The sequence below is a fragment of the Porites lutea genome, chromosome 14, assembly GCF_958299795.1.
Source record: "Porites lutea chromosome 14, jaPorLute2.1, whole genome shotgun sequence".
NCBI lineage: Eukaryota > Metazoa > Cnidaria > Anthozoa > Scleractinia > Poritidae > Porites > Porites lutea.
In genome coordinates, this window is record NC_133214.1 from 20,616,470 (window position 1) to 20,642,046 (window position 25,577).

At 40.0% G+C, this 25,577-nt stretch overlaps 2 long non-coding RNA genes across 3 annotated transcripts; one reads left to right on the forward strand and one right to left on the reverse strand.

Annotated features, from left to right (window-relative positions):
* Window positions 1-13,658: 13,658 nt before the first annotated feature.
* LOC140923860 (uncharacterized) lies at window positions 13,659-15,016 on the reverse strand. Its single transcript, XR_012164189.1, has 3 exons — window positions 14,923-15,016; window positions 14,702-14,765; window positions 13,659-14,019 (listed from the first exon to the last, which is right to left on the reverse strand). It is a non-coding gene; the product is annotated as an uncharacterized lncRNA (long non-coding RNA).
* A 31-nt stretch (window positions 15,017-15,047) lies between these two features.
* On the forward strand, window positions 15,048-18,474 carry LOC140925237 (uncharacterized). 2 transcript variants are annotated; one of them, XR_012164380.1, is made up of 3 exons: window positions 15,048-15,253; window positions 15,339-15,464; window positions 17,878-18,474. It is a non-coding gene; the product is annotated as an uncharacterized lncRNA (long non-coding RNA). The 2 variants fall into 2 exon arrangements; XR_012164379.1 differs by having other exon boundaries at window positions 15,055-15,253; window positions 15,359-15,464.
* The last annotated feature ends 7,103 nt before the right edge of the window (window positions 18,475-25,577 follow it).

Genomic DNA, 25,577 nt, shown 5'->3' on the forward strand with positions numbered 1-25,577 from the left:
ATAAGAAATAAAATAAACACAAGTAACAAAGTAAGAATAAAACGCTATAGAAATGATAAAAATAAATAGTTTTCACTTCAAAATGACGGTAACAGAACGGCACGTGACTAAGGGAGTTACGAGCTAATCAGGAAACAGGCGCAGAAAAGAAGAGGAAAGCGCGGGTTCATTAACTTTTCGTGGAATTGCATTAAAAAAGAACAACCAGAACTAAACGAAGTCACACAGGAATTGGTTTATTCAAGTGAAAAGATACGAGAACATATGACTTCACTGTTTGTGACAAAAACTGCTGTTTGGCTTGCTTTGGTTGGCGGGTAACAACTGCCCTCCCATATACATAATGCATAAAATGGCTGGAGCTTAAAAATATTCGTAGAAGCCGGAACGTTTGTATTAATTTATCTATTGATCTAACACAAGCAACGGACATTAACGGCTGACAGATTCAACATCATTTACCAAGATTATTGTCTTGATTACCATTATTCAACATCGTCAAGACCCTGATAAACTAACAAACAGAACATGATTACAAACGTCGTTCCTGTTGACGGAAGACACGATTAGCCTAACGCTAAGGGCTCGATATTACCCTAAACAAAGCCTAAGAACGCAACAAAACACCTTTCAAAACAGAGTGATGGGTGTAGGAAATACCACTAAACCAAGGGTAGATAGTTACGTAATGAGTACTTGAAGGAAACACAACGACGTTGATTACATGGGAGTAAGACAAAACAACGGTCGTTGACAGGTACCTTTCTTTATGATGGTAATCGTACTGAGTGAAGTCCAATTCGGTCTGTAATCATATGAGTAATTAACAAATGGGACGACCGCGAAACGGGAGTCCGATTTGTTAATCAGGAGTATGGTTACAGATTGAATTGGATGACACGATGTCCTGTTACCAATTAATCATAACCATTACAATTTCCCACAAAAGTAAAATTGCCAACTAAAAAAGAGCTTTTAACAGTCATTTTCAAATATCACAATTAAAAATATGGAGAGCAGCTTGCAAAATGGCTGTTAAGTTTCTTTCAAAACAGTCGCCGGAGCCTAAACCTCCTCAATTTTACAAAGTTACTCTCTTAAATTTATTACTATAGTGATTGTAATCAATGATTGGGGGATTTAATGAAAAGGACCTACAATGATAAGCTCATATAGCCGTTTGATTACAGCCAACTGTCCGCGATTGCAACTTTGCAGATTAATTAGGGCAGAATACAGCAGTTTATGCACCAATCTATTTGAGGATATTGTAATTGTTATGATTATGTCTGATAATATTATTAGATTTCATTTTGTCTTTTGTTTTTTGTTCGCCAGTTTATAACAGCGGTACGGACTGAACAGAGTAATCGATAACCTGAGAAAACAGACGTGGTATCAGATTTGGCGTCTTTACAGAATAATTTCAATACTGCTCAAATGAAGGGGCATCACTACCTGTAGCACACAGGTATTGGCATGGCGCTGCCAAACGTCGCCCGTCTTGTCAGTTTAAGAGGTGGACAAAAAGTATTTATACTGTAGTCTTCGCCATCAAAATGGGAATTGCCCTTCTTTTTCCCGTCGTCATATATGAAACCGATAGTTTTTATCGAAGAAATAACTTGGGTATTAAACGATTTCTTCTGCTGCATTTTTTTCAGTTTGACTTTTATAAACTGATAACATTAAATTACTCCATTGAACTACACAGACGTGTTTCTAGCCTCCTTTTCCGTTGTAATCACTTCCTCAGATTCTCGTATCGAATCATTACTTTTTATCCCGTTCAAAGTAGATCAAATACTAGATGATTATATGACGAACTGCGAGCAATTCAGCCCTAGAATGCAGCCGTAACATCCTAACTACTTGCTACTGTATGATTTGGCTGGAGGATGCGTGTTCTTTAAATCAGAGATTATTGAGTACGTCCCTGTGACAAGGCAACAAGAATGGTGTTAGGTTTGGGGGAATCTTGCACATCGTTGGCAAAAAATATGGCTGCTTCTGCCTTACACACTTCAACCTACAGTGAAAGTATACGTTAGACAACTTACAATTTTTTTCCCCATTTGAATAATATGTGCGGTTCATTTTGGTAACTATTACCAAGTTGAAAGGTGGTTGTGCGACTCGGCCCTCAGGTTTCAGCCCTTGATTACAGCCGTAACACTTGGACACTTGCGGGGGGCAAAACTCCAGAAGGTAACAATAGAATACTCCATCTGGTGGTGAAGGAAAACCCGGCTTGGGAGAGGGCGAAAACCGAGTGGAAGGGGCTTCTTTGTTCGCTACAAATGGCAGTTCTCCATAAGACGTCTGCTGTGGAAACCACCCTGAAAAACTGGTAGCTGGCTGCTGACATTCGTAAGGGTTAGCAGACATAATGTCTGTAGGAAGGTTAGGGTACGCATAGGCGATGCGAGGGCAAACAGACAGTTGCTGCTTCTGCTGTGGCAACTGATTATCGCCGAAAGTTGTAGTTCCAAAAGTAAAAGAATCCAACACGCGCTGCGATGAGGTAGATGGTTGCTGTTCCTGATGCTGTTGACTGAAAAATGATGAAGTTTGAGCTGGAAAGCCATCAAACCCAAGCTGGGACAAGGTAGATGATTGCTGTTGTTGCTGCTCATTGGCAAAGGATGTGGCGCCAGTACAGTACCCATCGTAGGCAAGTTGTGCCGAGGTAGATGATTGCTGTTCGTACTGTTGTTGACTAACAGTGTGTGTAGTCCCCGCAGCAACACGGTTGAAGGCAAGATGTGATGATTTAGAGGGTTTCTGTTGCTGCTTTTGTTGATTAACAATATGTGTAGTGCCAGCAGAAACACAACCAAAGGCAATCTGTGACGATGTAGAGGGTTGCTGTTGCTGCTGTTGTTCACGGCTGAAAGATGCGCTTCGGACATGGAAACCCGAGCAGGAAAGCGGTGGTGAGGTAACCACTTGTTGGTCCTGCTGGTTTTCACTGAACGATAACGATCCGATAGGAAAGCCAGTGTACGTGACAAATTTAGAGCTGGAGGTATGCGTTTCCTGTTGGTTTTCAGCAGACCTTGTGGTATTCATTGGAAAACTGGTATGCGTCAGCTGACTATCGCCGGCATTGTCCTCAGAGGCTGCATCTGGTATATTTTCTTTGACGCCTTGTTCCACATTTGGTGAGTTGGACGAAAAATTGGCGGGGCGGGAAAATGTTGTGTCCAGGACAGGCTGTTTGTCGGATGCACGAGCACGGCCTCTGACAGGTTTGCCCCCTTTACGCCCAGCACCTTTCCGCCCACTGAACTTTAGTGAGAGCTGATGAAGGTTTGGTAGGGCAGTGTTTTTCTCTAAGAAGTCGATGTACTCCTTCAGGACTTTATTTGACTCTGCTGTTGCCACTGTATGACAACACAACCCTAAATACGAATATTGAGGGCAAACAGGGTCGCACTCAAAAACGTAACATGTTGCACTCTGTTTAGTTGGTCGTCTTGTTACTAGGAGGGGTTTGCTAGGCTGCTTGGAGTTGAACACCTGTTTCGCAAATGAGCAGCTTGATCCAGCAACTGGCAGAACGTACCCTGGGGATGCCACTAGCTCTCTGGCCTCCCTCCACAACTTTTTCAAGGTAAAAGAAGATATGTGTGGTATTTGATCGTAGCCAGTAGATAAGAGTGGCAGCGTGGAGCTCGCTTGAGGCAAGATGAGCATTGCAAGAGTCCTGTCCTCTGATAATTCAATCTTCATTACAACCTTCATGTGGGCTTCCCTCTGTTGTGAGGTCATTTTGAACCAATTTGGTCTCTCCAGGAACCGAAATCCCGGACGAAGTTCCCACTCTCCAGTTCTTGCCACTGCTTTGCGTAGCAGATCTTTGTGCCGCTCCCCGATACATGACACCTTCTTGATAAACTCTGGCAATTCACTTTCTTGATATTGCACTTGGTCTTTGATCACCTCATTCATGCTTTCACTTTTGTTTTGATAGTATGGCTCTGGAGGCGAACCCAATCCCACCTCCGTTCGCAGAGCTGGAAGCATGTGCTCTTTCATTTCTTTGGCCTTGTTTTTGCAAAACCACTGATGGAAGGAGGGCACTTTGAGCTGGTTCGCATTAACTTCTAAATTGTTCCACGTCTCCTGTTAGGAGCGAAAAGAAATAGAAAGCTTAGCAATACCAGTCAGCACGCAACATTAATTAACTGATCGACGGATTCTCTATGAATCAAGACTCCCTTGCTTTAAAGTGTAGTGGGAAATAAAATACAAGATTACACTATTCAATTTTTCCCGGCGGATACAAACTCGCCCTTTCAAAAACAGTTGCGCGGGATTAGGGTAGGTAGTTGGACCTTTGGGTCTTTGTTCTGTTTCAGTTGCAATGTTGTTAACTTTTTTAACCGTCAGTACTTCGCCCATTTTTCTCCTGGCCTCTTCAACATAACAGATCCTGTGTCAATGATGACGTTATGTAACGTCAGTCTTTGCGTGTAGCCTAAAGTTAGGATCCATCATCTCGGATTTTATCAAACTGCTGATAAATGTTTCAATCGAACTTAAACCAAGTGAAATATGTTAAGGCTTGTTAAAGTGGGCAAAAATGTCAAGCGCCGGAAAGAAAACCCTTTAAGACAAAATGCGTAATAACTAGGAATATTTCCAGGAATAATTTAACAGCTACTGAAAATCTTGACCTTCTCCTACTCCCCCCTCCCCCAACACACACCCCCCAAAAAAAAAATCTTCAAGAGGGTGGAAGAGCATTCTCTACTTGCTCACTCGAAGGTTAAAGTCTTGCTCATACCCTAAAGTTCGTATTAATATATTGTCTGTTCTCATGTCTGACTGAGTGATAATTCGTTATTCTATCAGCATTGTCTTGGGACAGTAAAGGAGAACGGTGTGGCTAAAAGGGAAGAAAAACATGAAACGAGAATAGTGTCCATCTACTGTTTGAATACGTATGGTACCTTTAAGTGGTAATTTACCTCAAGCGACAAAAGCTTTGCATCGAACACCTCTTCGCTATCTGAGTCCACCAGCCCCTCATGGTGAGTGCTTCCGATGTTGTAACCAAATATGTCCCCAATGAACGCACTCTGGAACTGTTTGGGAACGCCAAGAGTAGTGAGCTTGTCTCCACAGTTTCTTTTAAAGTGTCCGAAGCATCTGAGGAGCCTTGGATTGGTGCAGGGCTTGGACAAACCCTGCTGCAAAGCAGTCTCTCCATCCGTTCCAAAGGCTTGAATTTCAGAGAGGGAGGGTTTCAGCTCCACCAAGGAGGACATAAAGTAAAAGTAGTTCGAAAACTGTTTCCTTCGGTGGACCAGGATTGGACCCATGATGACGGGGTGTTTACCAGTGCGCTTATTGATAACAAGCCCGTGCTCGAAAGTCATTACCGTGACATCGAACGCTCCGAGATTAAATGTTGGATCTACTGAGACGATTTTAAAAGCTTCAGGTTTTGTCGCATTACGCTCCAACTCACGTAATTGGTAGTCGGATGCAAGGACGCACATTGTGTCGGGGGCGCCTTGGACCTTGCGAACAAACGCTGTTTCCGGAGTACGAGACTGATTAAAACACATTTCCATCACAGCAGACAGTTCGTCCCTTAGGCCTTTCACGTTCTTTCGTCTTCGTTCATTGCTTCCTGATACGGTTCTTTTGTAATTGCTAGCCTGTTGCCGATTCCTAGGTAAACTACCAGCGCTGTCAGCCTCCATGATACCACCGTTAGCATCGTCTACAACTTCCACGGCTACTTTGGGCGTGTAACTCTGCGCCTCTTTTCTCAGGAGATCCAGTGTACTAGGCATTGTTCTCATATACCCTGTTCTTCCTTTTGAATTACCATGCGGTGCAACTTCAAAAGAATGTTCCGGCCCATCGAAATTGTACTTGAGGACGCATACCGGCAAAAGGCAACCTTTGTGATCTGGGTGAGAGAAAACGAGGTGTTTAACGGAGTGCTCAGTTAGAAGAGACTCTAACGATAAACAGACGTCACTAGTATATGAATCACTATAATCTGTTACCTTCTGTTACAATCCACATTTTTAAGTGTAGGATAGACATTGTGTATACCAGTCTACTAATCTGTTCTTGTCAAAATTAAGAAGTATGTAAATTTTTAAGTCCTGTCGCTAGAGTTCTCCACATTTCTTTATAAGACACTCGCGTGTTTAAACTGATCTCATAAAGCTAAAATTGAGCTTCGACAGAGGCGTTTTCGCAATTCCTTGTTTACTGTTTCCTTTAAGGTCAAAAATTGTCTCAATTGTTTGGTCAATGGCGCACAAGCTGGATTTCACTGGGCTCTCATGGAAAAGACGAAAAACAAAACAGAAAAGTTGGGGTCCTCGCACCCTGATTTGCGCTCAAAAGGAAAACATAGACCTTATATGAGCTTTCGCCGAATTTTACCAAGCGAGTGATTTTCAGGAGAACAACGATCTGACTCTTCAATCAATAGCAAACGACATAAAGAAGTTGCTAATATAGACTAGGCTTGTTGTTTTTTGTTGTTTTGTTTTTTGTTGTTATTAGGCGCGCATTCTGCACTGACATGCGGTATGTGTTTACCTTAAAGTACGATATTCTTACCTTCCATCTCTACAATAAGTCGTTTGTAATCTGACGCAGTTCCGTTTGCGTGATACGTGCGACGCATAACAAACATATTACTGTCCACCATATCTTCCTTACTAGGCTTGAAATTCTTTGGGTGTTGACATATTTCTCCATTCTTATTCGCACTTTGATTAACTCTGAGGTATGTGGTAACAACTCCGTTGTGTCTCCAGGTCCCTAGATCGTCGGCACGTAAATCACGTGGGTCTTTCGAGTTCGTAAGGTTCACCAAGAAACAGCAGTTCTGTTGAGCACCTTTTGGGAATTTTTGACAAACAGCTTTTGACGTTGGATTTGTTGACAACAGAATGCGGGCAGTTTCAGTCACGGAAAATTCGCCATCGTTTATTTCAGTCATGGGAAAAGATAAATTCCCGGCAAAGTAGCTGACGATTCTTGGTAACACTTCCCAGTTCCTAACAGAAATCAAACCAGTCAGACTAATCCCGCAAAATGTTAACTTTGAATTAACAATTATCATGACTGATGTGCAATATATCTTGAAACTGCCGTAAGAACTGCCCCGAGAAAGGTCTTACGTTATCTAAACATAGGAACAATGACGTCCATGTTTCTTACTTCTTACTACTTTTAATCATATAAACAGACTCGTTATAAATGAACACATTTACAGTGCCCAAATGTCATAAGAATCAATATTACAAGAAATAAATAAATTCGGAGCTGAAGCTGGCGAGAAGTAGTATACTTGGGACCAGCTTATAAAAGCGTCAGAAGTAAAATGTAATTTCCAACAGCGGAAGAGTCAGTGTTTCTTCGATCCTGAGTATACTAAGAAGCCGTAATGACAAATGAATTGACCACCAGTGGCTTTGGACGCGAAAAAGGTGAAACTGTCCTAAATTTTTATTTGGTACCTTTTTTAAAAATTTGTCAGATATAACCTCACTTACATGTATTGGTTCACTTTTTTCTGAATGTATGTAACCTACCTCGGTTGGAATTCCAAACATCTCCTGTGAATTTCTATTTCAGGACTCTGGTCCTCTGAAAGTTCAACCTTTAACCTACAAAATAAAAGAAGAAGGATTAAAGAAAGGTTTTTAAAGCTTGCACAAGTAGTCTTGATAAAAATATTCGAGATTTAGGCACTGCACTGGGCACTGGAGCTCCACAACAGGTATTAAACCACCAAATTCAAGTTTCGGAATGAGTCCCTTTTGCGTGCGAATTGGTGGCCGAACACAATTTGCTGATGCAATTCAGCGCGCGCCGCACAAGGATTGCAAAAAGCAAACATGCCGCTGATAAAGCGATCATTTTATTTACTCAACACCCGCAATATCTGCGCTATTTTCCTATATAATTGAACGCAGTGTATCGATGGCTTTAGTCTTTTATTACAAAGATATGTTAGAAAACGTGACGATGCAAAGAACCTAGCAATTCTCAGCTTTTTCTTTGTTAAGGCTGCAGCACAATAGCTGATTTTTTGTCGTAGATCTTTTGTCGGGGTCAAATAGGGTTAAAATTTGTCGGGCCATCAGCTTGCCGCACACTAGCCGATTTTTTGTCGCGACTAACCGCGTAATGAGGCTTGGGCCGGGTTATTGAAAATCAAGATGGCGCCTATTCCACTCACGTGACTCCCATGACATTTCCTAATTGGTTGAGCCGCGCGCGAGCGCCGACAAATTGTCTTGGTCCACCGCACACTAGCCGACAAGGCCCGACAAGACGTTTTGAGATCTAGCACTGTCAGATTCCGCCCGACAAGCCCCGATCTTGTCGCAGACTTGTCTGAATTCACCGCAAACTAGCCGACAAGTGAAGATTTTTTGGTCGGATGACAAAAAATCGGCTAATGTGTGGCGGCCTTGAAAGAACCGTTGGAAGAACCCAGTTAACTGCAGCGCATGCGTAGTAAGTCAAAAAAATTACGATTGAATGAAAATTGCACTCTCGGAAATACTCTTAGTGATAAATATTAGTGACAGGCCTGCACGGAATTCCTGCGTGATTTTACTGTAAATGCATGTAGCCTTCATAGCTTAGCTTTGACGAGCAGGTCCGTGAGAGATTTACCTCTTCTGTACTCTGCAAAGGGGGTCGGTTATAAAGAAAAAGGTGAATGAAACACAGGTATCAAAACTGTGTTCAGCCAACTTAACAAGAGGAAATTGAATCAATCTCATTTTTCATTTAAAAGCGATAACTAAGTTACACCCGTTACATAATCGGTGGAATATATTGCGAGTAATAAAAAGTCTTTGTCCTTGAACGTGTACTGTTTGTGTACTTCATAAAACGGCAACAACAAATATTAAAAAAATATGCTTTTTGGAATGCGTATCTGTATTCGGCGATGCTGAAGAAAGAAAGACAAGCAGAAAGAGAGAAAATATTTTCGAGCCTGGGATTGGTTTTCAGTAAAGTTGAAATTGAGAACGCTACATTGAGTTGGGTTGTTCACGAGTTTAAGTCAGCTAACCAAAAACTGTAATATGGTAAGCAAAGCGGTCAGAAATTAGTGCAAAGAGCCTTTTAAATTTTGCAGAGCGTATGAATCGTAAATTATATCATACTAAGTAGCAAATTGTATTCGCCAAATATTAAGGACGTAGCTGGGCTAGAAGGCGCTCCGGTTAATTTTTAGTTTCCCTTACATTTGTCTACAATTTTGTTTTCCCGCGAACCGCATCTACCCAGCCATATTTACAAACAAATGAATGAAACTTGATAAGAAAAGTCAACTGAGTGTCTTCTAGCCAGGCTACATCCCTCAAACTTGGTGAACACAAACTTCTAACTTGTACCTTAACCTTGCGATTCACAAATTCTGCAAAATTTAGCTTTTGAAAAAGTTGTTTGTTATCAATATCGGTTTCCCATACAAGAACTGTGATTTCTGACCGCTTTGCGTAGGTACCCGGTAAGATGGCATCGGAAACCGTGATAAGGCCTATTGCACGTTCGGTATTCGTGTAAGCTCTTCGACAGTAGTAATAATTGCAATAGTGCATTCATTGTCCCTTGGTTCAAAAAAGGAATAGTTGAGTCGCGATACAAAACTATATGCGATTTTGACACGGCTTCACGACTCCGCCCACTACGTACAGAATAAACTTATGCCGTGTTATTTTTTTCCCAGTCAGCCGTCTAAAAATCGCAATTAGTTTATAATATGCAAACACACCTTGACCCAGTTCAACCGGCCTCGTCTGATATGTAAACATACGGCAGTTTTACCATTATTTAATGAAAACCAACTACCTTGGCCGGTTAAAACAATTCCTTAGTGACTTCGTTTAGCACGGGTTGTTTCTTTAATGGAGCCCGCTATGCCTCCACGAAAAGTGAACCTGCGCTTACCTTTTCTTTTCCGGACTTCTTTCCGGCGAGGAAAGGATTTCGATTACTTCGTTATGACCGTTCCCCTCAGTTTTTACAGCACTGTTGAAATAAAACAAAACCGCGTAAATTTGTGGGCAGATATCAGCTTTTGCTTACGCAACTCAGTAGACAGTCAAATTTCTGTTTGTACGAAGGAAATGTTAACTGGCAAAAGGACACGTTTCCTCGGTTCTCATAAAAACCGGCTGATATAGCTCTTTACTATTGTCATCTTCAGACTGTGATTCATCTTCTATGGTGATCGTCTCGGCTTTCCCTTCATTCATGGTCGTACTTGAAAAAACTGTCCACGCTCTCTCGCTGACTTCCACAGCGCACGTGTGGTTTCGAGTCGTAAAACAATACTTTGTACTTTGGTCTTTGGCATTCCGTTAGTCACGTGCCGACCTGTTCAAGTATTAGGCTAATTTAACAAGAGGACGGGAACCAAATAAACAATAAAAATAATACAAATCAAATTAAAATAATTAAAACGAAATAAAATAATAAAAATTGTAGCTTTCAGACTATTTTTAAGGTGGAAGCTACCTATATTTAGTATATTTATTTCATTTTCATTATTTTTATTTGATTTGTATTATTTTTTGTTATTTGTTTTTTTTTTAAATTTTATCATTTGCGCTTTTTTCAAGGTTCCGGGTAGGTTCCGGGGGGTTCCGGTAGGTTCCGGTTGATTCCGGCAGGTTCCGGTAGGTTCCGGCAGGTTCCGGTAGGTTCCGGGTAGGTTCCGTGTTTTACATACACCCGTCTCAGTCAGGTCAACCAACTCATTGAAACCTACCCAATCACACAACCCGGAATCACAAGATGTTATATTGCAATGTGTCTAGTTGTCACTCGTTCACACGCCTCAGAAGTACGCTCATTAATATGCAGATAATCAGACCTCATTTACATAGTTTAATTGGAACTCAAGTTCCGCGCATTTTCTACTGTCTTCAGAGGAGAGGCGATGTGTAAAGACCACTAAAATAAGTAATTAACTTTGAAATTGAGCCTCGGAGTACTATAGAGTACACTTTGGGCTTTTACACCTTTGAAAAAGTTAACGAGCACGCTAAAACAAAGACAATAATATTCTGATGCAATCACTGTAGTGCAATGTCCCTTCGAATGTTGTGATCTCTGTTACTCCAGCGGACTTCCGGGCGGACTTCACACGGCCCAAGAGGACGTATGAAGAGAATACATTGGTGCAGTCATTATTTGATGTTTTCTTATATGTATTTATTGTTACAGTCAGTATAACAATATAAAAATTAACAACAGAAACCAGGAAAGGTGTAACATTTATATAAAATGTTACGAAGATATAGTTATTTCTGATCGATTCAGGATTGGAATAGGCTCTTAGCAAAACAAGGTCTCCGACAAGAGCTTTTAGATTTGTATTGCAATAAAATGTATACCTCATATCCTATTTTGTCTTATAATGGTCTCTTTTCGACCTGATCTGTCCTTTCAAAGAGTGTGAACTTGACTCCGTGAATATATTTCACACGCGTTACTGGGACGTTGACCGGAAGTATGGTTTACAACGGAAAAATGCAAACATTGTTAATGATTAAAAATCTTCGCGGGCTTTTCGAATGTAGCAATGGCAAGCAATGGCGTACGAAGGATGGATACATGTGTCCTCTATCGAAGAAGCTAATCATAAAATTACTGCATTTGAAACAGCTACAACCAGCCGATTTTGCTGCGTTCGGGCAGACAAAGACTTTGGACGAACAGGTAACATTTTTTTTTTAATTGCCGCGGATAAAATTGGTACAGCAGCTGATTGCTGGCTGTGACTTCGGGGCTAAACGAATGAATGGATAGGTTTGATTCGAGTGTAGCCGGTCCCCAACAGTTTATGATTGGAAGCCCGAGCCCTATTCCCGCTCCAAAGAAGAAAGGTATTTAAAAAAACTTCTTTAAACCCCCAGCACAAATATGTTTAAAAGAGGTCATGTTCTTCCCAACATTCAAGGAAGTAATGAACTAATAACTCTGTAATCAATTGCTTTCTGTGTTGGGAGAGAGGAATTTGCATAATATTGGAAAGAAAATTTGTGAGTGTCCCCCCTTGCCCCACCCCTAATTTGAAACATAAAATGCCTGGTTGAGTGAGCCTTCCTCCCCATTCCTACTGGCAACGCACAACAAAACTTCTAGACACCTATTTGAAGGAAAAATGTACCACCCTAATAAAGTAAAAATACTCAAAATCCAAACAATCAGAAAAAAATACAAAGTCAAGTCTAAGGGAAGTGACACAGTAGTATTACTCAAAGCCCAACATGTTTATTGATTGGAAATGTCTTCTTTTGTTTAAGATTCCTGGAGATAGTGAGAGAAAGAGAAAGTCCAGTTCATCAATGCTACGAGCTGCAATTAAAGGCAATAATGTGGTGAAAAGTGAAAGGAGAATTTACATTCGTTTTCCCGAAAAAGGCAGCCACAGAAACCACATTATTGGGGAGGTTGGAATACATTAACTTGTTTTCATTGATTCATAGTATTGTATTCTTAGAAATGTTTCACAGTCCAAAATAACTCATTAATTTACGCATTCTCTTAAAAATCTCAGACAGGTGGTATTCAACAACAGATGGACCAAAGGGTTGCTCAGAAAATCCAGTATCTAGTGGGAGATGGCATCCTAAGTGTCAATGAAATGAGACGCCACCTGAGGGAGTACCTTTCTAATGACCTGTTTTGTGGCCAAGAACTACCGCCCACTTACAATCGACGCTACTTTCCGACCAAAAAGGACATACACAACCACATGTACAGGACTATGGTGCAAAACAGATTTTCAAAATGTGAGCAGACCAATGTATCTGCGAAAGTTTGTGAGTGGCAGAGGCAACATCCACAGGACCTGTTTTACTTTCGCCCCTATGCAGCAAGACAGGGTCAAGCAGAAAGTGATATTGCTGTGCCTGATTGTGCTAACGTCAAAGATGATAATTACTATGATGAAGAAGTTAAACTGACTAATAACACCTGCAAACAGTCTCTTCTCTTTCTGCACCAAACCACCTGGCAAAGACGACTTCTAAAGAAATATGGCGACAACATCTGCCTGCTGGATGCAACCTATCTCACCACCAGGTACTCACTGCCACTATTCTTCCTGGCTGTTAAAACTAATGTAGATTACCAGGTGGTTGGATCATTCATCATTCAGCATGAGACAACTGAAGCAATAGCAGAGGCTCTACAAACACTTAAGCAGTGGAACGAATCATGGAAGCCACAGTTCTTTATGATGGACTTCAGTGAGTAAGAAATTAATGCTGTTGAGGTATGTAATGAATAAATTATTCATGCATCGCAGCTTCAAAAAGTAGACCAAAGACAATAACAGTGATAATAGAAATAACAATGATGGAAATAATAAATATTATTATAAATATTAATATAACAATAATAATTATTTAAATTCCCAAAGGGATTTTCGCAAAAACTTTTAACATATCTAAAAAAATACAATATTTGAATTAACCCCTAAATCCCCAATATCCACATACAAATTCTCCACACTGATCTTCACACATTTCCTCAAAGAATTAGTGGAAAGAACGTGTTAAATGATCAAAGCACTTTCTCTTTGGAGATCATTTTAATATTTTATTCATTATCATAACCTACTTTATAATGTACTGATATTATTATGAGAAAATTGCTGTTGATCGCTTTTGGGACTTAAATGGTATAATATTTATTAAGAAAAATTTTCACTGAAGCAAATGAGTACAAAATAAAATTTATGGGAAGGAATAAAAAGTCGATTTTTACATTTTAGTAATATCTATTTATTCCTATTCAGACACCACACTATATTTATGTGACTTCCACCGTGAACAAGCATGCGAGCAATGGGTGTCCAAAGCAGCCAATGGTGTCAGTGACTGCAAAGAGGAGGTCCTCTCTCGCATAAGAAGAGTTGCCCATGCCAGCTCATCAACAAAGTATGAAGATGCAGTCAAGGCTTTGACGGCAAGTTCTGTCTGGGTTCAGAACCCAAAGCTGCAATGTTGGTTTCAAAAAACATGGTTGAGTCATTATAAGGTATACAACAACAACAACAAAAATTAAAGAAATTATCAGTACTTGATTTCTGTGGATGAGGCAAACTGACAACTGATGTTTCAATACTAAACAAAATTAAATTTTGTGACAACCATACACCCTTTCTTCAATTTCCAGAAATGGGCATGGGCATTCCGCTGTGAAAGCTTCATTCTTGGTGTGAACACAAACAACAGGGGCACCCAACGAGAATATAGTTCAAAACCACTTAAACATATCACTGTTAAACGTATTTTAGTATTTAAACGGTAGATATAGGCATATTTTTATCCCCTAAAAAATTTTTCATCTGTTCGGATTTCCTAGCTGAAAGCCTGGTGATCCGAAAATTATAGGGATCAAAACTTACCTTTTCGAAAATTTCATCCAGAAAAAAGGCTCCCGAAAATTCTAGGTGACCTTTTTAGGGAAAAAATCCGTTAAAAATAGGCAATTATACCATTTTTTTCATGTTCGAAAATCATAGGAGAGGCAGGCAAGTAAGAAATTTTACAACAAATGTTCCGAAAATTCTAGATCTAAAATCGTCTTCCGAACAGATATTCTTCCGAAAATTGACGTTGGGTGCCCCTGAAACAATGGACTGGAGAGACAAAATCAAGTCTTCAAGTATGCCTACCTTCACCACCACAAAAATAACAGCTTGAGTGGAATGTTGACCATCCTCATTAAAGAGTTCCTTCCTGACAATTACAAAAGGTAGGAATTAAACAGCCTGCATTAAACATTTCATTGTGATATAGTAATAACAAGAACTGTGCTAAAATACACTTGGAATAATCCTTAAATTTGACATTAATCGTTAAATTATGTAAACAAATTAATTTACTTAAGACTTACCTGTTCCTCAAGAATTTCTCTCATAAAAGCAGTAGTTCTCATGTACTCCCTTCATACGTCCTCTTGGGCCGTGTGAAGTCCGCTGGAGTAACAGCACCCGATTCACTCAAAGGGTACTGGGTATCACCCGTAAAAATGATACCCAAATTACCGGGTATCACCCGCCATAGTACGTACTATAGTACGACTGAGAAAGTGCTGTACCGGATGGTGCAGGATGATGGACAAAACGTGTTGTAATTGCACGTTTATCGGTCTTATTATAAAATCTGTTGCAGCACGCTGTCACTGAGGTTATATTTTAACGTGCAAAGCAGTATTTAATGGGCCGGTAAGTTGTGAAAGCCTTTATTTTGTTCATTATTTTTGCCTTCGTTGTTTACCTATCTTTTCTAGTGTTGTTGACACTTTAACAGACCAGTTCGTTTGGTTGCAGGCGGACACTGCGGTAAGCAGGAGAAGAACAGCTTAGTGCGAGCATTTCGGATGATGCCGGTGAACAGGATCGCGACGATTTATGACGTAGACTGAATCTTTGGCAGGTATGTTATGCAGCTTACCATTTCGCATTCGAACCTCGCTTTCAGCGATAATTAAACCAGAAAACCTCTAGATGTAAACTTAAGCTTAGCACTGATCTTCGCTCTAAAAAGACGGTTAAGGGTAGACGATGTGTGTGCCAAGTTACGACAACCTGCTCGAACGACAACTTTTCTAAAGAAGGTTCGTTTTCAAAGAACAACAGGTGTCACCTCTGTGACTCCGAAGCTGGTATTCTTCGTCGTTGCTTGGACTGCAGTACAATAGCAAAGGTTTGCGAATCTTGTGCAGTTTCACGACAAACTAGATATTTTCCATCGTCTGGAAATCCTTAAAGTACTTAAGACTAAGTTGGTCCCTGATCTAGGCACGTAAGTAACGGTATAAGTTGCAATACTGAGTACGCCGGAGTTGATTGAAAATGTAAATTTCTACAGGTTCAACCCGGACTTCAAATCAAATTGTTGTAAATCCAGTCAATCCCCCTTATGCTTTTAAACTTCATGCTAATTATTTTATTTTTGAAATAATGTACGTGGTAGGTACTAAGAGAAAGCATTTGCATTCTCAGCTGCTCTAACTGCATCTCATTGAAGTTGCTTAAACTTGGCTAGAAGTAGAAACTGCTCTCAGATCCCTTGGTGAACTACGTTATTTGTCAGTCATTACAATTTATCATTTTGCTTTTTTTTTCAAATTATTATCTTATTAAATTTTATATATAGAAGTTGGGCGGTCTAACATGATTTTATAAATATATACCTGCCTTAGTATCACGTGCATCCCCAGCTGCCTCTAAACAAGCCTTGGTTTCTGTATTAGCTTGTGTGCACCACCATCACAAAGATTTTCCTTACTTCCCGTTATTCTGTGGTTTTACAGATCCCATTTGAAACCAATGTATGCATTTGAAGCTGCCCCCATTGTTGGTTTGTCATTTTCAGTAGATTTCCTTTCGAAATGGTTGAAAAACAAGTTTATTCAAACTAGTTTGCATGAAATATAGGGCTAAAAATGCATCTTTGATCCTTGTTTCATGCTTTATGTGCCAGATTTGTTATTGTGAAAAGTGCACTTAGTATGCATTCCAGCTATTTCTACAGGCACTCCACGCAAATCATTATGGAAACAAATAATTCAACAATTAGAATGTAACAGGATTCAAAACCCCAACTGGCACTGGAGGCAACCATTAAAACTATTAACAATCAAGGCTGCGACTAAGAACAAATCAGGCAAGTGACCACAGCAGGACTCGAACCAAGGACTGCAAGATTGCAACTTGTCTGATGTGGTTCCTTACTCAGCCAGTCACTTCCTCCTGAGTATGGCATTCCATAATTTTTGTTTACGAGGAGGAGAATTATATATTCAGTTAACCTCCACGAATCACTCCACAATGGTCACGTCTCTATAACGGCCATTTTTTGGCGGACAGTCCATACATTCACTCTTGTTTCAACCTCTCTACAATGGCCACTTTCTTCTGTACCCAACGTGGCCTCTGTAGAGGGTTTCAACTGTATTACTCTTTCATCTTACCAAGAACCCTGCAAAGTGCTTGACAGACATCAGTGCTCATTTAACATCCTGCTCTCCCTCGCCTCTTTTGTATTTATTGTTATTCCTATGATTTAAAATGTGGTGCTATAAAGCCACTCGTCAATGATTTCTTTAAGTTCAATGTAGTTGATTTACACATCTGCTTAATGTGCATTGATTACTGTGTTTTATATATTTTTGTACTCTTACAACACATAACTTAAATATTACTCTTTTGCCTTTTTCAGTTCTTTAGTATTTCAAGTGGTTGTTAATGAACATGTTTGCAGCTGTGAACCCGCCAAGTTTTTTGAATTTACCGGTACCAAGCTTAATCTTAGGGGTTCCAGACCAACCATGCCAGAGTTGGCATTCAGATGTTTTGAGTTATTTTGCATTTGAATATCTATAGCTTTTAATTTTTGATACCAAGTTCTAAAATCTTTTAGCTGTGTTTATTGTTTCCACCATGGCCCTTGTCCACCGACCAGGCAGTGTTATTGGGAGATATCAGCCTGACTTATGTTAAGAAGTCAGAAACATTCACTATAAAATTATTAATCCATACACACAGGGAGTGGTGATATGTTTTAAAATTCAAAATAATATCCTTAGCATTTCCAACCTGTGTTATATGAAGATCCCAACAAAGCAGGTATTTAGAGGAGAGAAATGCTCACAATTTACAGGATGAATTTAAGTTCCTGAATTGCAAAGTGAAACTTTGGGGAAGCAAAAACATAATACATGATGGTGTGAAAACAAAGCTGTTAACAATACTACTACTTGTGTAACACAGACAAATGTGCAAGTAATATTCTCTAAAAGCAATGATCAAATAAATCTCTTTTCCCAATTTCATTTTACATGCAGGTGTCTGCTACAAAGGACAAGGGATTAGAGGAAGTGAAAGAATGCACTGTCACAGAGAAGAAACCATTGAAAGAGAAGGAGAGATGTTACTCTCTGGAAGCCAGCTCACAGCTTAAATCCTTAGTGGCCTTTTACTAAACCCAAGTTTTGCTATCAGTTAGCCTTCCACTGACGCTGTCTTTCTTTTGGCTCATCACACAATCCTCCTCAAAGAACATGGCCTAGGAATGTCTGCATGGGAGGCTAGAGCTATCTGTGGGCTGGCTTTAATACTTTCATGTAATTTATATGTCTGCTACAGTCACTGTTTATGTGATTGAAATAAGTATGCAAAGAAGCTGCATTTGTGTCACCCTTATCAAAGGCACCCAAAGTTCATAAAACTAGTGCCCGAGTCTTATATATTGTCAAAAGAATAATATTACATTGCATTATATGGCAGAAAGATGAGTAAATGAGTTTTCAATTAAAATTGTGTTCCTTGCTTCTAGAAGCATGTCTTCTTTCTTTTGAGGATTAGGGATACAAATTTTGTAAGAAGTGTTTCATAAGATTGAAAAGCAAAGCAAAACAAACAAGGGATGCAGACTTTTTAAGGCCCATTTTTTTCTGTGCCCAATATCCTTTGATGAACTGCATTGAATGCAAGTTTCAGATGTTAACCATCAACTTTGGTTCAAGTTATTGGTAGAGGACAAGTTAATTATAGTGAGTAAAAAAGGTTATTTTCTATATTTTGTAGTTCTGGGCCCAGTTGTTGGAAGGCCGATTAACGCTTAACCCGGGGTTAAATTTAACCCGGGTTTCTTATTCTGGCGTTCAAAAGCATTTTCTGGGGTAATTGTCTCTGTTATTTTTAGAGCTTCCAATCATCAACTTGTAGACAAAAAGAATTAAAACTGAAATGCTTTTTAAGCTTTCAAATCTGAATTCAAATCTCGCACTAACCCTGAGTTATCTTAACCCAGCTTTGAACAACTCGGCCCTGTGTGATTCACCGTTTTATACACAAACTGTTAGATTGATGCCGTATTCCAAATTTTAGAAAATGTTGTTGAGTTGTGGGTGTAATTTTAAACCAAATATTGTTATGAAAGGCAAATGCATACACTTAACTTGAAGACAAATTATATTCCATTAATGTGTTTTTTTTACATTTTGTAAAATTACACTACATAAAAAGGCTGCCGAAACTGGCAAAGGCGGCACACTTTTGTATTTAATCTTACATTTTGAGTGTGGTATGGCCATTCCCACGTTCCTTTGGGGTCAAGTGAATTACCCGAAAGCAGACCTTTGGCTGCAAAAAGAGTTTGTGGGTTGTAACTTGCCAGTCCCCATAACCGTAAGACGTACAGTGGCAGATGCAGTGAGAGGGTCGGGGCGGGGTCCGGACCCGCCCCTATCAGGCCTGCGGTTGTTTTTTATTGCTTGTTTGACCCTGAAAGTTTTGTATCTATCGGATCGCATATCACGATTCAACTGGTTGATTTTTCATTGAAACGCGCGGTACCTTTTGGCACGATTAAATTTCAGGCATATTTGAAAAATATGTAATTTTGGGAGGGTACTCTCAAATGATCTGTTCGTTTCAGGATTCCGAATCAAAGATTGGACCCCCTAATTAAAAAAAATTCTGGATCCGCCCCTGACGTAGAGCTTTGCATCTACTGCATCGAGCTAAAAAAAAACGTAACCTTGCTTCAGAAAATACGAGGAACGTAAAGGCTGGTTTTCACTAGCGACGACGGAGTCGGAGTTGTAATCACAAGCGTAGAGCTTATGATGTAATGAAAACATCGTTCCGATTCCGCTTACGACTCCGCCGCTTACAATCCGCTTATGATCCAGTAAAAAACAGATTGTCAGAGTCGGAAGCAGAAGCGGATAAACTAAACCAATCACAAAGCGTGGGAACGTGCATTGTGATTGTTTTAGCCTTCCGCTTCTGCTTCCGACTCCGACAATCTGGTTTTCACTAAAACATGAGCGGAATGTAGGCGACGGGAGTCGTTAGCGGGCTCGGAAGAAAAAGGGAAACTGCGGATTTCATCGCGCTTGTGACTGCGCGTACGATTCTGTTTTTGATTTTCACCAGGTCACAAGCGCTCTTACAACTCCGACTCTGACTCCGAACTTCGTCGCTAGTGAAATCCAGCCTTTATTGAACACTTAAACGGGCAACACGCGACGTTTTCCGCTTCGTTAAGGCTGGTTTTCACTAGCGACAGAGTCGGAATCGTAAGAGCGCTTATGACCAGTGAAAATCAAAAAGTGGGAGTCGTAAGCGGAGTCAAAAGCGCAACGGAATCGGAGTCAGAAGAATGAGAACGTTTCCATTTCTTCCGACTCCGCTTACGACTAAGTCGCTTACGTTCCGCTTATGATCTAGTGAAAACCAGATTGTCGGAAGCAGAAGCGGAAGGATAAGCCAATCACAATGCACGGTCCCACGCTTTGAGATTGGTTTTGTTCTTCTGCTTCTGCTTGCGACTCCGACAATCTGGTTTTCACTAGGTCATAAGCGGAACGTAAGCGACGGAGACGTAAGCGGAATCGGAACGCTGCTTTCACTAGATCATAAGCTCTACGCTTCTGATTACGTCTCCGACTTAGACTCCGTCGCTAGTGAAAACCAGCCTTTCATAGATGCCACGGTATCTCGTTCAGTTTGCCCTTAGAGGAGAAAGTAAAATATATTTCGGAAAATGAAACTGTTTCCTTTTGAGGGGCAACTTCTAAAGGTCAAACATTTTTGCAATGTCACATTGAAGACATCTCCCTCCCAAACTTTATTTTTTAATCAATGAGTATTCCGTTCAAAGACGATAAGGGCGAGGCTAAGGAAATGTCTGACTGCTACTCCCGGAAACTGAGGATGATGCAGTGGATAGAGAAACAAAATGTGATTTTGACCATATTGACAGTGCATTGTTCAGGTATTCGGGATGTTATTTCTTGTCCTTAGATCCCATGTCCTAATGCACGCTTATGTGTATAAAGGAACCAGCAACGGCGTCAATAGAAAATCTGGAAAAATTCGCCAGAGGGTAAGAGGGTAACTTGAAGAAAATGACGAATAATTCAAAAATGGCGAATGCCAAGGTTTAATTAGTGAAAATTCTAAAGAGATGGCGGTTTAAAGGGGCCCCTTGAAAAGTGGCGATTTTGACAAAAATGGCGATATGGTTGGCAAAATTTCTATTGAGATGTTGACAGGGCTCTCTTGAAAAGTGGGGATTCGACGAAAATGGCGAACTTGCATACAACGATTCAAAAATGGCAAAGGTGACGACAAATCAACTAAGGGTTGGCGAAAATTCAAACTTGACTCAAAAGAGATGTCGTTGTTGCGTACGTTTCTGGATATCTGATCTCCAAATGGTGGGGGGAAGGTCCAGCCATTCAATACGCAAGCTGCCGTCAGCTAGTGCCCCGGGTAAAGATGTAGAATTTTTGGGTTGACGTGAAATTAGTATGTTTCCCCTACTTTTCATGAAATATGGGCCACTACGCATTTCTTGCGAAATAGTTTGGGACTTCGATGATGAGCTGCCGTGAAATCGCTATGTTTCCTCTAGTTTGCAAAAAATACTTTATGATAATGCATATAATGCATCCCATTTTATACGAAAAAAATAGTCCGCTGCGCTGGAATGAACTGCTGTGAAATAAGTATTTTCACTAATTCCCATGGATTTTCCCCCTCCTCGTGCGCCCCTCGCGCTCCCGCGCCCGAATTTCCCCTTTCCCATTTAACACCTACCCTCACAATTTTTACATGAGATATGACCAGAAATGCACGCATTGGCGAAAATGGCAGAAATGGCGATTAATCGCCAAAATCGCCAAACCGTAAGCAAAAAAGGGTTTGTAATCGGCTCCTAATTCAAAAAGGGGTTTGGGGGCTAGTTGAAATGACTTGTGGGCTAGTACTTAATTGCTAGCTACAGCTTGCCTGCATGAATGGCAGGCTGTAAAACTGACTTTCCTTGCACCCTAAGGGACGTCTTTAGTTATATAATTTGAAGGGGCCACTTTTTGCAACCAATTTGAATATTTGCCAAATTCTGGATATCACAAGCCCTCTAGCGATTTTCGTCGAAATCGCCAATTTCGCCAAAATCGCCAGTCTCCAAGGGGCCACTTTTGGCATCCAACTCAAACCGTCAGAGGCTGGCGATTTTTCGCCATTTTTGCCATTTTCGCCATTGTATCCATTTCTGGACATGAATGGAGACGTACATGGAATATTTTGCCAAATACGCGGTTCTTAGATCCCATTGAAAATGTGTGGTGTTCCACTACTTTTCCTGGAACGGATCCGGTTTAATATGCGGAGTTTTGGGGTTGCAGTGAAATTACTGTGTTTTCACTATTGACACTATTCTATCATGAAATATTGGGCCACGACGCACTCTTGTTCTTAGATCCCATTTTCGTCGGACTGGGAAATAGTCCATCACTCAAATGAATTGCTGTGAAATCAGCGTTTTTCTAAAAACATGAAAGAAACATTATATGGAAATTACGCATTTCTGGCCTGCAGATCCCATTTTGTGATGCATGGGGAAAACCCCTGCTCTTGAACGGGTTGCGGTGAAATGAGTGTTTCCTACTATTTTTCATTGAATATCCGGGTAAATATGCGGAATTTTCGTCGGCCTTCAATTTGGAGTGTGGGCCACTACGGAGTTTTATAGTCCTGGGGTGCTTACCATTTGACAGAAAATGTCGGAAATTCCGGATGGAAGGTAAATGGTAAGGTCACTTTTCGGAAATTCCAACCGAAAATTAAGGAGTACGTTTTGAGGTAGTCCCTTCATTCCGGTTGGTACGAACCCAACGGAATTTTGCTTACCATTAACCAATTTCTTGTTCCTTCTCGGTTCCAGACTCACGCTACACAAATTTGCCCTTTTTTTGAATTCAAACCCTGACGGATGTGGCATTTCTACGGTAAACTGGTAAATCGCTTACCATTATGCTTTCGACACCCCAACCGGATTTTTCTGTCAAATGGTAAGCACCCCAGGACTTGAATAAATTGCTTCGAAATAAGTAGTGTATGTCACTCTGATCAATATAGTTTGCAGAAAATATGGTGCCAAAAACGCTTTTTTCATCCTAATTTCTTAGTATTCAATAAATGCGAAATATATTCCAGCACTTGAATGAATTGTTTTCGCCAGTGTTTGTTGCTGTGAAATTATTGTATTTTATATGAGTGAAACATATTCCGTTACTTCGATGAAGTGAGGTGAAATCAGGGCCTTTCCTCTAGTTTCCATGAAATATAGGGCTAAATTTGCATTTTTCGGTCCTTGGATCCCATCTTCTAATAATCGCGAAATAGTTTGGTACTTTGATGAGCTGCTGTGAAATCAGATGTTTCCCCTAGAATTTTTGGAATATTATGGCCAATACGCATTTCGAATTCTGGCCCTGAGAATGGCTGAGATCTTCCAGTTTTTTTTTTAAAAAAGCGATATTGTCCGGCAGTTCCATAATATTAAAACTCCTCTAGTCTAGTGGGGTTAATTTAACTCCTTACAGTGGAGGTTTTTTTTTTTGAGGGGGGGGGGGGCGGTGGGGGGGGAGTTTTTTTTACTCCAAAAAGGAGTTTAAAGAACTCTTTTTCAGGAGTAAAAATCACCCAGATATTGACGAGTTGGAATAACCCCCAAAAAGGAGTTATCCTGTACCTAAAATTGTTACTCCACTTGAACAGAGCTGAGAGTAAAGAAGCTCCAATAAGAGTAAAAACAACTCATGTAAGGAGTAAAATAACCCCATTTTCGGAGTTATTTTAACTCCAGACTGGGAGTTAAAACCGGAAATCTTTTTTAGGCAATTACCTAAAATTTACTGTGTGAGTTGCTGTGAAATAAGTGTATTTCCACCAGTTTGCATGAAATATGGGCCAAATAGACATTTTTGACTCCTAGATCCCATCTCTTTAACGAATGCGACGAACTGCCGTGAAAGCATTGTGTTTCAAAAAGGCAGTTTTGTTCCCTGCTTGGATCCCACTTTCTAATAATTTGGAAATGTTCAGTGGGCACTTCGATGAGTTAATGTATAAATCAGTGTGTGTTTTCAACTAAAACCCGCGCGACTATAAAGAACCTGAGTTTTAAGAACCTGTTAGGCTAAAATTTGAAAGAAGTTCTTATTAATTCTCTAAAATCTATTTGCTCTTGGGCAAATACTGAAGATAAGTCAACATTGAGGAAATGTTGGGGAGACTTAGGTGCCAAGAGTGTAAAATTGTTAGAACTGAGTGTAATTAGACAGGTCAGCAATTCAGTTCTTCTTTTTAGTATAACATAACAACATAACATTACAACTTTATTTAAGTGTCGATGTCTTTAGCTTATAAAAGCTAATTGGGGACACTGAAAAAATAGGAAAAAAAATTATAAAAAGAGTTTATACTTGGTATCATAAGGTGAATTTATAATTCGCTAAAATCTAAAGTTTATAAAAGGTAAAAATTAAAAGATTACGGAGTTATCCCCACTAAAATATAAAGAAAAATGCTAATCTGGTAAGCAAATTTCAAATGAAGAATCTGTTAAAGCTAACTCAGTGAGAAACTGCAGGATCTTACTTGTGGGTTTTATTGTATTTGTCATGGAATATTGGGGCAACTACGCATTGCTGGCCTTTAGACCCGTTTACTACGAGGAATAGTCCGGCATCTCGATGCGCTCAGTGAAATCAGTGTATTTTCACCAACCGCCATCAAGTACAGCTGTCAAATAGTGGTGTTTCGTGCACGTTATGTGAAGTATTCCATATTTCTCTAGGAGCAGGGATAACAAGCTGAAGGGGATGTCAGAAGTTTTGATTTTTTCGCTTGTGTGAAAGTTTAATGCTCAGTACTCAAGGTCAGTTAACTCATCTCTGCAGTTAATTAATACGCTCCCTGCATTTGCGACAATAAAATAAAGCGGGGGGGCCGACGGTGCAGCTTAACTAAGGGATCAACTCTTAACTGCGGCTACTGCGCCTTCAGAAAAACATATTTTGCTAAAAACATTTTTATTTTACGATTCAAATCACATTGATCTTAACATCCTGAAATATACTTCATTTTAGGCAAACAGTAATCAAGTCTCTCTCTTGAATTTGCCCACCCTTAAAATTACCAGTCCATCCCATCATGTATGTCATTGGCCCAGATGATTTCGGATGATTGCGCATTTAGAATTAAGACCAGATTTTCATTTTAAACGTTTCTATCATACGATTCCGATTTTTTTGGTCTTATTAATATTGAAATAAAGTTCCTTTCGTTATTTCTCGAATTTCCCCGCCCTAAAAATGACGTGACCCTGGATGAATTCTTGAATTCGCCATTTTCTCATAAACCGTAATAAACCTTGTTTAAGGCCTCCTGGGTATTACAGTCGTCCCAAGATAAATTTAAGACAATGGTTAGGCAACATTTTTAAGGGGTAAACAAGTCGCATTAAGGTCTATTGAGAAAATGGCGCATTCAAGAATTCTTTACTTTGCGCCTTCATAAGATCAGTTTTTCTGTTTAAACGCTCCTATTATATGATTCCCAACAGTTTCATATTAATATCATAGAAATACACTTCATTTGGGGGGAACTGTAATAAAATTTCTTTCTCGAATTTGCCCGCCTTTAAAACGCCCGTGAATCGGCATCCTATAGGATGTCACACACG